This window comes from Malaclemys terrapin, chromosome 10 (assembly GCF_027887155.1).
Source record: "Malaclemys terrapin pileata isolate rMalTer1 chromosome 10, rMalTer1.hap1, whole genome shotgun sequence".
NCBI classification, from domain to species: Eukaryota; Metazoa; Chordata; order Testudines; family Emydidae; genus Malaclemys; species Malaclemys terrapin.
The window spans coordinates 199,470-214,123 of NC_071514.1; positions in this window are offsets into that span (position 1 = coordinate 199,470).

A 14,654-nucleotide genomic window follows, 5' to 3' on the forward strand; every position below is an offset into this window, starting at 1 on the left:
GTGCAAGTGCTGGAGGAACCAACTAGGGGCAAAGCTTTTCTTGACCTGCTGCTCACAAACAGGGAAGAACTAGTAGGGGAAGCAAAAGTGGATGGGAACCTGGGAGGCAGTGACCATGAGATGGTCGAGTTCAGGATCCTGACACAAGGAAGAAAGGAGAGCAGCAGAATACGGAACCTGGACTTCAGAAAAGCAGACTTTGACTCCCTCAGGGAACAGATGGGCAGGATCCCCTGGGAGAATAACATGAAGGGCAAAGGGGTCCAGGAGAGCTGGCTGTATTTTAAAGAATCCTTATTGAGGTTGCAGGAACAAACCATCCCGATGTGTAGAAAGAATAGTAAATATGGCAGGCGACCAGCTTGGCTAAACAGTGTAATCCTTGCTGATCTTAAACGCAAAAAAGAGGCTTATAAGGAGTGGAAGATTGGACAAATGACCAGGGAGGAGTATAAAAATATTGCTCAGGCGTGCAGGAGTGAAATCAGGAAGGCCAAATCACACTTGGAGTTGCAGTTAGCAAGAGATGTTAAGAGTAACAAGAAGGGTTTCTTCAGGTATGTTAGCAACAAGAAGAAAATCAAGGAAAGTGTGGGCCCCTTACTGAATAAGGGAGGCAACCTAGTGACCGAGGATGTGGAAAAAGCTAATGTACTCAATGATTTTTTTGCCTCTGTCTTCACGCACAAGGTCAGCTCCCAGATTGCTGCACTGGGCAGTACAGCATGGGGAGAAGGTGACCAACCCTCTGTGGAGAAAGAAGTGGTTCGGGACTAATTAGAAAAACTGGACGTGCATAAGTCCATGGGGCCGGATGCGCTGCATCCGAGGGTGCTAAAGGAGTTGGCGGGTGAGATTGCAGAGCCATTAGCCATTATTTTTGAAAACTCATGGCGATCGGGGGAGGTCCCAGATGACTGGAAAAAGGCTAATGTAGTGCCCATCTTTAAAAAAGGGAAGAAGGAGGATCCGGGGAACTACAGGCCAGTCAGCCTCACCTCAGTCCCTGGAAAAATCATGGAGCAGGTCCTCAAGGAATCAATTATGAAACATTTAGAGGAGAGGAAAGTGATCAGGAACAGTCAGCATGGATTCACGAAGGGGAAGTCGTGCCTGACTAACCTAATTGCCTTCTATGATGAGATAACTGGCTCTGTGGATGAGGGGAAAGCAGTGGATGTGTTATTTCTTGACTTTAGCAAAGCTTTTGATACTGTCTCCCACAGTATTCTTGCCACCAAGTTAAAGAAGTATGGGCTGGATGAATGGACTGTAAGGTGGATAGAAAGCTGGCTAGATCATCGGGCTCAACGGGTAGTGATCAATGGCTCCATGTCTAGTTGGCAGCCGGTTTCAAGTGGAGTGCCCCAAAGGTCGGTCCTGGGGCCGGTTTTGTTTAATATCTTTATTAATGATCTGGAGGATGGTGTGGACTGCACTCTCAGCAAGTTTGCAGATGACACTAAACTAGGAGGCGTGGTAGATACACTAGAGGGTAGGGATAGGATACAGAGGGACCTAGACAAATTAGAGGATTGGGCAGAAAAAAACCTGATGAGGTTCAACAAGGACAAGTGCAGAGTCCTGCACTTAGGACGGAAGAATCCCATGCACTGCTACAGACTAGGGACCGAATGGCTAGGTAGCAGTTCTGCTGAAAAGGACCTAGGGGTCACAGTGGATATGAAGCTGGATATGAGTCAACAGTGTGCTCTTGTTGCCAAGAAGGCTAACGGCATTTTGGGCTGTATAAGTAGGGGCATTGCCAGCAGATCGAGGAACGTGATCATTCCCCTTTATTCGACATTGGTGAGGCCTCATCTGGAATACTGTGTCCAGTTTTGGTCCCCACACTACAAGAAGGATGTGGAAAAATTGGAAAGAATCCAGCGGAGGGCAACAAAAATGATTAGGGGTCTGGAGCACATGACTTATGAGGAGAGGCTGAGAGAACTGGGATTGTTTAGTCTCCAGAAGAGAAGAATGAGGGGGGATTTGATAGCAGCCTTCAACTACCTGAAGGGGGGTTCCAAAGAGGATGGAGCTCGGCTGTTCTCAGTGGTGGCAGATGACAGAACAAGGAGCAATGGTCTCAAGTTGCAGTGGGGGAGGTCCAGGTTGGATATCAGGAAAAACTATTTCACTAGGAGGGTGGTGAAACACTGGAATGCGTTACCTAGGGAGGTGGTGGAGTCTCCTTCCTTGGAGGTTTTTAAGGCCCGGCTTGACAAAGCCCTGGCTGGGATGATTTAGCTGGGAATTGGTCCTGCTTTGAGCAGGGGGTTGGACTAGATGACCTCTTGAGGTCCCTTCCAACTCTGATATTCTATGATTCTATGAAATAATGCCAGCATTCATTAAAACAAAACTTCTTTCTCTAACACTTGCCTGGTCCCCTTATCACCTAACTATGCCTGACTCAGTTCCTGTTCAGAGTGACCCTTTGCCATATTTGGTGCAGATCTCTCATCCCTTTCTTTCCTAATAGAGTCAGCAGTATTTTATTGCCCCCAAACTCAAAACTTAACTATATTTTAACCCAAATGCTCCAAACTGTCACATAACTGAAATGCAGACTAGCACAGTCTGTAATTTCCCCTTGCTCACCAACAGATGCCAGTAGAGAGCTCCCTCCTCAATAAAGCCTTTGTCCCTCTGGAGTTCTCAAGCAGCTCTGGGCTGCTCTTCTCTCTATTCACCAAGAGATGTCGATAATGAACCGCCGCTTCTGGCCACAAAGGTTCTGGCCTACAATAACAAACATTCCTTTCTGTATTGCTGCACTTAAGGGTAGGAACCTCCAGGAAAGGTGAAACAGCCTGGAACAGCTGTCTTCCTTCCACCCTTATTCAAGACAAGAGGAAACTGAGTTTGGAAAGACTACCTCTGCCAGTTTCTCCTTTTTGGAGTGGGGATGAGGAGAACTGAGATGTGATAATTCTTTACTTATTTTAACTAGGGTACAGAGAAGAATAGGCCACAAGAAGCCATCCCTATTTCTCTGATGCCTTCAACGGGGGAGCAGGCAGGGCGATCCAGTAACAAGGACTACAATGCATGTATTATGGAAGAAAGAAGGGACCATGAAATACAATGTGTTAGTAGGGAGGAGTGTATTGTGGAGGTGAGTGTATTATGGTAGTGGAGTCTACATGGATGTTGAGTGTCTTATGGAGGAGTACATGCTGCAGTGCCTGGGTATCAAGCAGGGAGTGGCTGAATGTCTTAGAGCAGGTCTGGAGGATGACGAAAATACATAGGGATAGGGTGTACCACCCATCTGAGTACAGCTAGTCGTGTTCACCTTCAGCCCCTAACTAAAACCTCTCCAGCGCATCATCAGAGATCTACAACCTATCCTGAAAGATGATCATTTACTCTCACAGATCTTGGGAGACAGACCTGTCCTCGCTTACAGACAACCCCCCAACCTAAAGCAAATACTCACCAGCAACCACACATCACTGAACAAAACCACTGACCCAGGAACCTATACTTGTAACAAAGCCCGATGCCAACTCTGTCCACATATCTATTCAAGTGACATCATCATAGGATCTAATCACATCAGCCATACCATCAGGGGCTCGTTCACCTGCACATCTACCAATGTGATATATGCCATCATGTGCCAGCAATGCACCAGGGGCGGGGATGTATGGCCTACTGGCCAGTTGCTGTGTGTGGGCCGCCACCCTGGAGCGGGAGAGGGTAACAGTCAGGATACGGGGACCCGGCCTCCCTACTCCACTAGTTCCCAGCCCAGGGCCTTGTCAGTGGCAAGTGTGCACCACCACTGGGTCAGCAGGGATCTGTCCACAACACGCTGACCATCATCAGGACAATGGCTAGTCCCCCCCCGGGCTACTTCCTACTGTGATACTCGTAGTGGCGGTCCGTGTGTCTTCGTGGTCTCCATGTTCCTCGGCCAGTGCCAATTCCCTGTGGCTCAGACCTCCCTGGGGCATACACAGGTAGCTGGGCATCTGCTTGAGTCTCGGTGCCTCTGGCTTCCATGGTCCAGGGCTCCAGTGATTCCTGGGCAGGAGCTGGCAAAGAGCATCCTTCCTCTCCGGTGATCAGCCCAGACTGAGCTGGGTTGCTTCCTCTTATACTGGTGCTACACCTGGAGCATGCCCAGTAGGGACGTGGGGGCATGGCTTCTTCTGCCCACAGTGAGGAGTTAACCCTTTCCTGTCCAGTGTGGCATGAGTTCACCCTATCACATCGTGTCACCAGGCACATGGGAAGCGCCTGAACTACAAGCTGGGGGAGGCTAGCCTCCACCCCCACCCCACCCCTTCTGGCCGAGGCCCCGCCCCTTCCGCCCCCCACTGGAGCCAAGTCCTTCTTTCTGCACTACCCACCCCCCCAACGGAGCCCAGAGCCACCCCCCGCAACACCACAGCCACCAGCCCTGTTCCACGTCTAGGCCCCAAAGTAGCACCAGAAGGGCTGGCGGCGTGTGGCCCCAGCCTCCCTAGCCCAGGAGGGCAAGCAGCCAACGACTGCAGCCTCCCCAGCTCCTGAGCACAGGAAGGAACATGGCCCCAGCCCCAGCAGAGCACTGGGGGTTTGGAGCTGGAAGACTGGAGCTGCGCGCTGCCGCAGGGAGTGATCACGGCAGGAGGTGGGGTCACACCTGGCTGTTTGGGGAGGCAAAGCCTCCCCCAACCTATGCAACCTGCCACCCATGACCGGGCATCAACACTAAACCTCAAATCTACATCAATAATGAAGCTCTGGACAACGTGGATCACTTCTGCTATCTTACTCAACTCTAACCAGCTCACTTAGCTTTGACAGAGAACTTGGATGTGAGAATTGGAAAAACCTCTGTCACCTTTGGTAAATTTACCCTATGTGTCTGGAATAACAAGCTGCTAACCCGGAACACAAAGGTGTCCATTTATCAGGCTTGTGCCCTCAATATCCTCCTTTACAGCTGTGAAAGATGGGTCACTTACTCCAAACAGGAGTGGAGATTGAACAGCTTCCACCTTCACTGTCTCAGAAAAATCCTTGGAGTCACTTGGGACCAACGGATCACTAACAATGAGATCCTTGAGAGAACTGGCATACATCTATGCAGACTACACTGGATGCTTGCAGCTTTCGCTAGCTGAGACATATGGAGTATATGCCTCAAGATCATCTGCTAAAGGCTGTGCTTTATGGCCAATTCAAAAACTGCCAGTGACACCGAGGAAGGCCAAAGCTCTGATAAAGTGACAAGGTCAAGCAAGGTCTCAAGAAATTCAGTATTCCCACTGACAACTAGGAGAAATGTGCCCACAACCTCTCAGTCTGGAGAAGACGGATTAAGATGGGTGCAGTCATGCAGAGAGCCATCAGAGAGCCCAGGCTGAGGCCCAAAGGCGAGCCAGAACACAGAGTGTGCTCCAGGAGTAGGGAAATGCAGAGGAATGAATGAGGAGAGAAACAGAAGAAGATAAGTGAGAAAGATAAACAAATGTGGCGGCCCTAAAGGGAAGTAGATTTTCCCACTGAGCAATGCTGAAAGAAACAATAAGACACTTATAAAAGTAATAAATAATGATAATAACTAATGGCCAGATTTTCAAAAAGCTCAGCACCTAGCAGCTCCTTTCAAAAACTCTTTTGAAAATGTGACTCTGAACACTGTTAGGTCCTGTCTCTGTGGTCACTGAACAATTATACAAATTCAAGAAGTTCATGTGATTTGGATTTTTTTTTTTTACAGCATTCATATCAAAAGTGAAATGTAGATGTACTGCACTGATGTAACAATAAGGCTTGCACTTGAGCATCTTATCCTGGTTTCAAAATAGGGGAGCCACAAAAATCCCTAATGTAGACAAACCCTGTAATCCACATCCTTCCTCTCCTCCCTGGTAGATGTAGTGTACGTCACTTGTCTGTCAACTCTATCATTCAGATGATGGTCTCTTTGGGGCAGAGACTTGTGAAAAAATTAGTATATTAGTGGATGATACAGAATAACAAAGAAGTACCAGGGTCACATTAAAGCCATCCTCACTAGAGAGTGCATTGAAAAACTGAGATGTAAAATTTTGATAAACAAAAATGAATCAGGATTTTTGCACTAGTCCTTCTTGTAACTTATTTCCCCCTTTTTCCCTTCCCCCCATCTCTCCTATTCTCTTAACTCTCTGTCCCCACTCCGTCAGCCCACACCTGTCCTCATCCCTCTTGCTCTCATCCTAAAATCACCTTCTTTCTTCCCAGCACAAATGTCTTTCATGCTATATCCTACATGTTTGTTTCTTCTATATCTGTGTATAATTATTTTGTTTCTCTGCTGCCCCAGCCTCTTCTAAGAAAAGCAATAGTGTAAATATAGCATATGGCTCATTGCAAGTGACTTGAGCTGCACCTGGGGTTTCAGTCAGGGAGCTGGTTACATTAAGAGGCAGAAGCACCACAGCCTTTGTCATAATCACCCCCTTTTTGGGCACACACCTTGTTTAGCACCAATGTCTCTGGGTCACTAGTACAGCCCTTGTACACCTTTAATCTTCCTCTCAGGACACTTGAATGATGGCCCTCCAGTCCTCTTCAAAATCCACCAATGGACTTTGCCTCCAACTTCTGTGTTTTATTTAACAAAATTAAACATAACACAACAATAGTCCTCCTGCTTCTTATTCCAAGAGGAAAAGCCTAATCTTATAAGAGCCCAGCAGTGCTTTCCTGATCAGAGTCTAACTCTCTGACCCTCAATCCTGAACCCTCTCTCCTCAGGAGCCAACCTACAACCCTTCAAATTCAACTCCTCCAAAGTGCCAAACAAGCAGTCTGGGTGGCGCTTCCATCCAGGAGTCTAAGTCGCTACACCCAGTGGCATGTTCTTTTTAGTCTTTGTCCAAAGACACAACTCATAATACAATTTCACTTAGCAGTGGTTTTGTCTTGGGGTTTGTTTGGGGTTTGGATTTTTTTTGTTTTCCCTGATGGGAGCTTAGGCAGGAAGGCTATGACAGATACAGAGGCAGCAGTGGTCGTGATGCAAGAAATGGCAGAGACAATGAAGATTACCAGATTTGGAAGTTGTGGATTGTACATTATCTTAGGGCAGGTACCTCAAAAGAGCTTCATTTGTATAAAGTGCTACCTGATAGAGCTGATGGAAGAGAAAATCCGAGATTTGGAGATGCAGGTGGAAACTATGGTTGAGTTTTGAAGGGGATTTGAGCAGATGATGGAAGAAAGTCAAGAGCAGGCTGAAGGGAAAAGGCAAGATTTGCAGAAGCAAGCTGGACTGGAGAACTGTGAGGGTAGACTGCTGGGTAAGGAAAGTGGCATGTGACTATGAGAACAAGGCAGAGGAGCCTGGCTAGTGAAGGAGAAACAGAGCTCAGGAACAGGTTTGCTGAGTTGGAAAATGAAGAAGGGGCACAGCAGGCAGTAACATAAGGTGGGAGAGCTCAGAAGAGAAGAGTGGCTAGTCCTACAAGAAGAGGAGAAGAGTCAATGGAGATAGCCAGAGTTCAGAGCCCCAGGAGATGAGAGGATGACTTGCAGAAGATTGCAAGAGAGAACAAAAGACAAGAGGACTTGCAGCCAGAAGGAACGGGAAGAAGGCCAGAGAATCACACCAACACCAGGAAGAGGCAGGTCTCCCTGATTGGGGACTCCTGACTAAGAAGAACAGATGGGCCTATCACCAGAGCTGATCCAGAGAACAGAGGGGTGTGCTGTCTGACAGGAGCTAAGATACAGGCTGTGGATCTGAGGCTGAAGAGGATCCCAATGGGAGCAGGAAAGAATGCACTGATTGTCCTTCATGTGGGAACAAATGATACTGCTAGATTCCCTCTGTAACACATCAAAGGAAACTATGTCAGGTTGGGGAAGATGCTTTAAAAAATGGAGGCTCAGGTGATCTTCATTGGGATTCTATCTGTTCTAGAGAAGGAGAATTAAGGCAAGACAAGATTATGATGATCAACAGATGGCTCAGGTAGTGGTGCTATAAGTAGGGCTTTGAGATATTCGACTACTGGGAGGCATTCATGGACAGAGGACAGATGGATTCCATGTAAGTAGGAAGGGAAATAGACTTCTGCAATGGAGATTTGCACAACTGATCAAAAGAGCTTTAAACTAGGAGGTCGGGGGTGACAGTTGGGAGATGCTCATGTAGTGTCCATGCCTGGTTCTAATATTGAACAGGAGGAAAATCAAGACAGTGAGAATGCAGCAATGGAGAAAGGAACAGCAGTGGAAAGGCAAATGGGGGGGAGGGATAGCTCAGTGGTTTGAACATTGGCCTACTAAACCCAGGGTTGTGAGTTCAATCCTTGAGGGGGGGCACTTAAGGATCTGGGGCAAAATCAGTACCTGGTCCTGTTAGTGAAGGCAGGGGGCTGGACTCAATGACCTTTCAGGGTCCCTTCCAGTTCTATGAGAGAGGTATATCTCCATATTAAAAAAAATAGACATTAAAGGAAAAGAAAGAATGTCAAGTCAGCAGTAGAATGACTGTACCTTTTTAATGAAATAAATACTACTGGGGATTGTGTAATTATGGGCAACTTTAACTTCTCAGATATAGATTGGAGGCAAGTGATACTAATAATAGTAGGGCCCAGATTTTCCTGGATTTGATAGCTGACAGATTTCTGCACCAGTCACTGAACCTACAAGAGGTAATGCCATTTTAGATTTGGTATTGGTGAGTAGTGAGGCCCTCTTAGAAGAGCTGGTTGTAGGGGACAAACTTGGTTTGAGTGATCATGAGCTAATTCAGTTAAAACTAAATGGAAGGATAAACAAAAATAGATCTGGAACTAGGGTCCTTGATTTCAAAAGGGCAAACTTTAAAAAAGTAAGGGAATTAGTTAGGAAAGTCGACTGAACTGAAGAACTCAAGGATCTGAATATGGAGGAGGCTTGGAATTACTTTAAGTCAAAGTTGCAGAAACGATCTGAAGCCTGCATCACAAGCAAGGGGAAAAAATCAATAAGCTGGATGAGCAAGCATCTGAAACAAGTGATTAAGAGAAAGCCTGAAAGGAATGGAAGATGGGATGGATCAGCAAGGAAAGTTATCTCTTGGAGGTCAGAAAGTTTAGGGTTAGGGTTGTCAGGGATCCAGCGGGTAGTGTAGACATACCCAAAGTTCTAGTCTCTTAAGGCTCAGAGATTTAGTGGAAGGAACTGTGATTATTGAGGGCTGCACAATGTCTCACAATCACAGCTGCCACAAGGTGTTCATGAGGTGTTTTCTCAAAGATTCCTGAAGCTCAGCCCAAGTGTGATTATGCAGATACAACACTCTTGAAAAACCACAGTTACTGGAAGATACTTTCCCCCTGCAAGACTCCTTTTAACTCTCTCTTTCCCAATTATAAAATATTGTAGATGCGTCCCAGCATGGTGAAGTAGTTAGAGATTTGAATTTCTGATAAACTTTTTATTTGAAATATTTTTAAAATTATAAATCCAATACATAATTTGTGAGAAGATGGCATCTAAAGATTGGGTAGAGAATGTATTATTTTTTTTCATCTTTTGGTCCCTGTAGTCAGTAGTAATAGGAGCTTGTTATCAATGTTAGATTTACAGATATTGTTTCTGCTTGCTATGAGAAATGTCAGCCTATTAATTGCTTATCTGCAATGTTCCTCCAATGGAAGCTGTAATTAACCTTTTCATTTTATGTCTGACTCATCTGCTCTTTAAAACAATAATAAACATTGGAGAATGTTGCAGGGCTTTGGTGTTTTCCTATATAACAATGCCCATATGTGCTATTTCCTTTCTCCATCTGCCCCTGGCTTTTCTGATCACACTCCAACACAAGAGACTGGAGCAAGTTGCCTCATGTCAGCCTCTGGGCTGTGTCAATATGACATAAAAGTAGCTAGGGAGGAAATGTCCCTTGTATGTTTCTTTTATTTTCATTGTGTTTATTACTGAATTCTTCCCTTCTCCCAGCATCGTATCTCCTCCTTTAAACTCTTTGCCTTGTTGTCTTTACTTGACAATTTATCTAATGTTGTTCAGCCTTCTGCATGCCCTAAAACTGAATTAGGGAGAGTGAGCTCAGACATGTCTTTATATGTGTCTGATGTGCTCAGAGTAAAATCCCAAGCAGGTGAGTTATGCTCACAACTAGATACTGTGGTGCTTTAGAAATACAATACAGAGAGAAAAAAGGCCAGCAGAGTACTTCCTACCTTATTTTAAAATCTCCTTACTAAAGGAGAATCTGCCATCCTCCAAGGCTAGGGATGCACTGGGTCATTAAAAAAACAAACAAAATGGCAATGGGAGATATCCCTGAATGGGAAAGGGAATAAAAGATAAATGGGACTTGTATTAAGCAGTTCATATTTCCACTGGAAATACTGACATGAGGTTAGAATAGTGTGGGATATCTAACAAGATATGAGCTTAGTAGTGATATGGTAGCCAATAGCTTGCATGACCTTCTCATAAGCAAACTAGGGAAATACATCCTAGATGGAGCTACTATAAGATGGGTGCATAATTGGTTGAAAAACAATTCTCAGGCAGTAGTTATCCGTGGTTCATAATCAAGCTGGAAGGGCATATTGAGTGGAATCCTGCAGGGATCCGTTCTAGGACTGGTTCTGTGCAATATGTTCATCAATGATTTACATAATGGCATAGAGAGTATACTTATAAAGTTTGCTGGTGATACCAAGCTGGGAGGGGTTGCAAGAGCTCTGGAGGATAGGATTAAAATTCAAAATGATCTGGACAAACTGGAAAAATAGTTTGAAGTAAATAGGATCAAATTCAATAAGGACAAATGCAAAGTACTCCACTTAGGAAGGAACAATCAGTTGCACACATACAAAATGGGAAATGACCACCTAGGAAGGAGTACCGCAGAAAGGATCTGGTGGTCATAGTGGATCACAAGTTACATACGAGTCAACAGTGTAACACTGTTGCAAAAAAAATCCCACATAATTCTGGGATGTATTAGCAGGAGTGTTATAAGCAAGACACAAGAAGTAATTCTTCCACTTTATTCCGTGCTGATTAGGCCTCAACTGGAGTATTGTGTCCACATTTCAAGAAAGATGTGAACAAACTGGAGAAAGTCCAGAGAAGAGAAACAAAAATGATTAACGATCTAGAAAACATGACCTATGAGGGAAAATTGAATAAACTGGGTTTGTTTAGTGTGGAGAAGAAAAGACAGAGGGGACATGATAAGAGTTTTCAAGTACATAAAAGGTTGTTACAAGGAGGAGGGAGAAAATTTGTTCTCTTTAACCTCTGAGGATAGGACAAGAAGCAATGGACTTACATTGCAGCAAGGGAGGTTTAGGTTGGACATTAGGAAAAACTTCCTAACTGTCAGGGTAGTTAAGCACTGGAATAAATTGCCTAGGGAGGTTGTGGAATCTCTATCACTGGACATTTTTAAGAACAGGTTAGAAAACACCTGTCAGGGATGGTCTAGATAATACTTAGTCCTAACATGAGTGCAGGGGACTCTCAAGGTCCCTGCCAGTCTTATGATTCTATCCCCAGACCCTCAATTACTAATGTCTACAGCTCTGTCCTGGGCTAGCTTTCAATTGTTTCTAGACCCCGGTATGGCACCATGCTCCCATGGCTTCCTCCCTGAAGACTCTTTGCCTTTGGTGGCCAGTCTCTGACCCCAGCTCTCCAGCTGAGTCACTCTTCACATTGGTCTCCTTCTGGGGGTGTATCAGAATTCACAAATACTGACCCTCATCAGAGTCTTCAGCCCCTTTCTCTGGGCCTGCTACCCTCCCTTCTCTGACGTTAGGCCACTCTGCCTGTGGCCAGTGGTAGTGGGAGCCCAGAACCCCCCCACTACTCTGAGCCCCAACCCAGGGACCCTATGAATAGCCACTGCTACTGTTTCCTGGGCCACTTCCCAAGCAGCCCCTTCACCTTTGACCTTACCTCAGAGTTCTTCCAGCTTAAGTCCCAGCAACCAGCCAGGATCTCCTTCTTGCTGCATCTTCTTCAGCCAGCCAGGAGCACCACCCTTACTTCTCTAGCTCCAGGCAGCAACTAAAGCTTTCTAGTCCTGCAGACCCTTTTATATGAGCCTGCTAGGCGCAGATTGTATGCTTCCCTGAAGCCTCTGGATGCTCCCTTGCAGCTCCTTTCTATGCCGCCCAGAATACACACCTCTACTGCTCTCTTTTTGGGGCAGGGTGTGGTAGGCTCTAGCAGGGGACCTCGGGGCCTGGTACACCCTTGTCACACACACCATTCATGATTTTATAGACCTCTATCATATCCCCTCTTAGTTGTCTTTTTTCTAAGTTGAACAGCCCTAATCTTTTTAGTCTCTTCTTGTATGGAAGCCATTCCATACCCTGGATCATTTTTTGTTGCCCTTCTCTGAATCTTTTCCAGTTCCACTATATCTTTTTTCAGATGGGGCCACCAGAAATGAACACAGTATTCAAGGTATAGGCACACCGTGGATTTATATAGTGGCATTATAATTTCTGTCTTATTTTCTATCCCTTTCCTAATAGTTCCTACCATTCTGTTAGCCTTTTTTTACCATTGCAGTGCCCTGAGCTGAAGTTTTCACTCCAGTGACTCTTTTTTCCAAACTCTAATTCCAATTAAGAGAGTTGAAAAGATTTTAAAAATATAGCAAATAATCATTTTTGTCAAGAGACAATGTTGATAAACAAAAAGTTGGTCCAATAAGTGTCCAAGATACCAGCCTGGGACTGTCTTCCCCAAAACTGCAGGGGGCCTTAATGTTTTGTTTTTAAAAATAATCCCCACATTCTGAGTTTAGGACTAATCTGTTCTTCCTGGGAAAAGCTCATCCACACATAAAATAGTAAATTAACTTCCAAATTGCAATTCTTTCTAAACTGCACATTTACTGCCCAAGGAGTCACTGCATTTGTGTCAATTAACTGAATGTTTGATACTCAGTGGGCTGTCACTATGCATTATAAATCTTAACAGTAATACTCAGTGGGATGCTGGACAACCCTTGGATCTTGGATGTAGGCCAGGGTGGTGAAACCCTGCAACACACCAAGCAGCAGTGTATTTGTAATTCTCAATAGCCAGTGTTTGTTTAATCAGATTAATAAGAAAAAAATATATAGCAATAGAGGATCAACCCAAACCAGATGAGGAAGAGAAATTACCTCTCTGTTATCTGCTCAATTTTAAACACTTTGCAATTGTCAGTTCAGGTCTTAGATCAACTTCAAGTTCCCATGAAAAATCAGACACATCACAAAAAAAAAATCAGTGTTGAATATAAAGAAAGGAAAAACTGAGAGGTAGCATCTCACTAACATGTCTGTTAAGACAACTGGCTTCTTCCCCAGTGCCTACAATATGTGTATATTTATTCATGAAAAAAAGTTACTCCCACCTCTGGATTTTCCTGTATGTCCATCTTCTCTGTCTCTGTGTTTTCGACTGTAAGCTTTTTGAGGTCAGAGACTGTCTATTTTTGTGTAGAATATAGTGTAGATCACACTTCTGGCACTAAATACTGTATTGAAGTTACAGTGTTGTCTGGTAAATTATTTCAACCAGTAACAATGTGTAATGGCAGTATTTCAGTTCCTAGTCAAGGAGATACTTTCCTTAATGTATCAATCCCTTACCCTCTCTTCTAGAATAGAAAATCTAGGCAAAGACACTAACAAATAAGGTTCCAAACAGCAGCTTTCTTCAAAATAAGTGGAGCTCAGCCCTGCACAGAGTGCCAACACAAGGACAAGGCACCACTTCAGTCCCACATAAGTCCCCAAAATATGACTTAAGTAGAACTGAAGCAGTGCCTAGGCCTTGGTGGGTGGCCCACAGCACAGGGTGAATTTCACTTATTATCAGCTTTGCCTTCTATGCTTATGAATAACTGCAGAATAAGAAACCAGTGTTACCTGTGGAGTAGTCTGCATGGCTTGCAGGATCCTGCTCTGCACAGATTAACTATGTTGGTCTCTCTGTAACCCAACAGGTGCCTGAGGGGTCCTTCTCTCTGATGGGAGGGGCTGTTGGTGCTTGTACAGGTCAGTTTCTGACCCCCTGGATTTCCTTTAGAAAATGAAAATAAAAAATCTGAAGTTAATTTGAGCTCAATATGAAAACAAGGCAGATTTGTCTGAGCTGTCTTAGCCTCATCTGCTGTGTGCCCCCGCCCCCCCCCCCAGTGAAATCCTAGCCACACTGAATGCAGTGACAAAACTCCCATTGACTGTAACCGGCTCCGCATTTTACCTGGGTTTGTAAGAGCCCTGTAGCAGAGTCAGAGCTTCTCTCACAGCGACTGACACTTACCTGGTGGAAAGCAGCAGCAGCTGCCCCATTATTGATACAATGGGAGTCAGGCCGCCCCTGGCTCTAAAACCCAGGCAGCGATTGTGCTTCCCTGTCCTGCCCAACGTGTGAACGCACTGACTCCAGCCCTTGGACCCTCGCACCCTGCAGAGGGTGAAAGCAAGACCGGGGTCTCACACTAGGACTGAGCCGGTGCGGCCGGAGTTTTCCACCGGGCACCCTTTGACTTGCCATCCACGGCGGGGTGCCCAGGCCCGCGGGACTAGAAGCGACTAGTGCCGCCTCCCTCCGAGCTCTCTGGCGGTTCTCAGGACAGCGCCCACCTGGGCGTCACTGCGGGGAGGAGTCGGAGAGGAGTC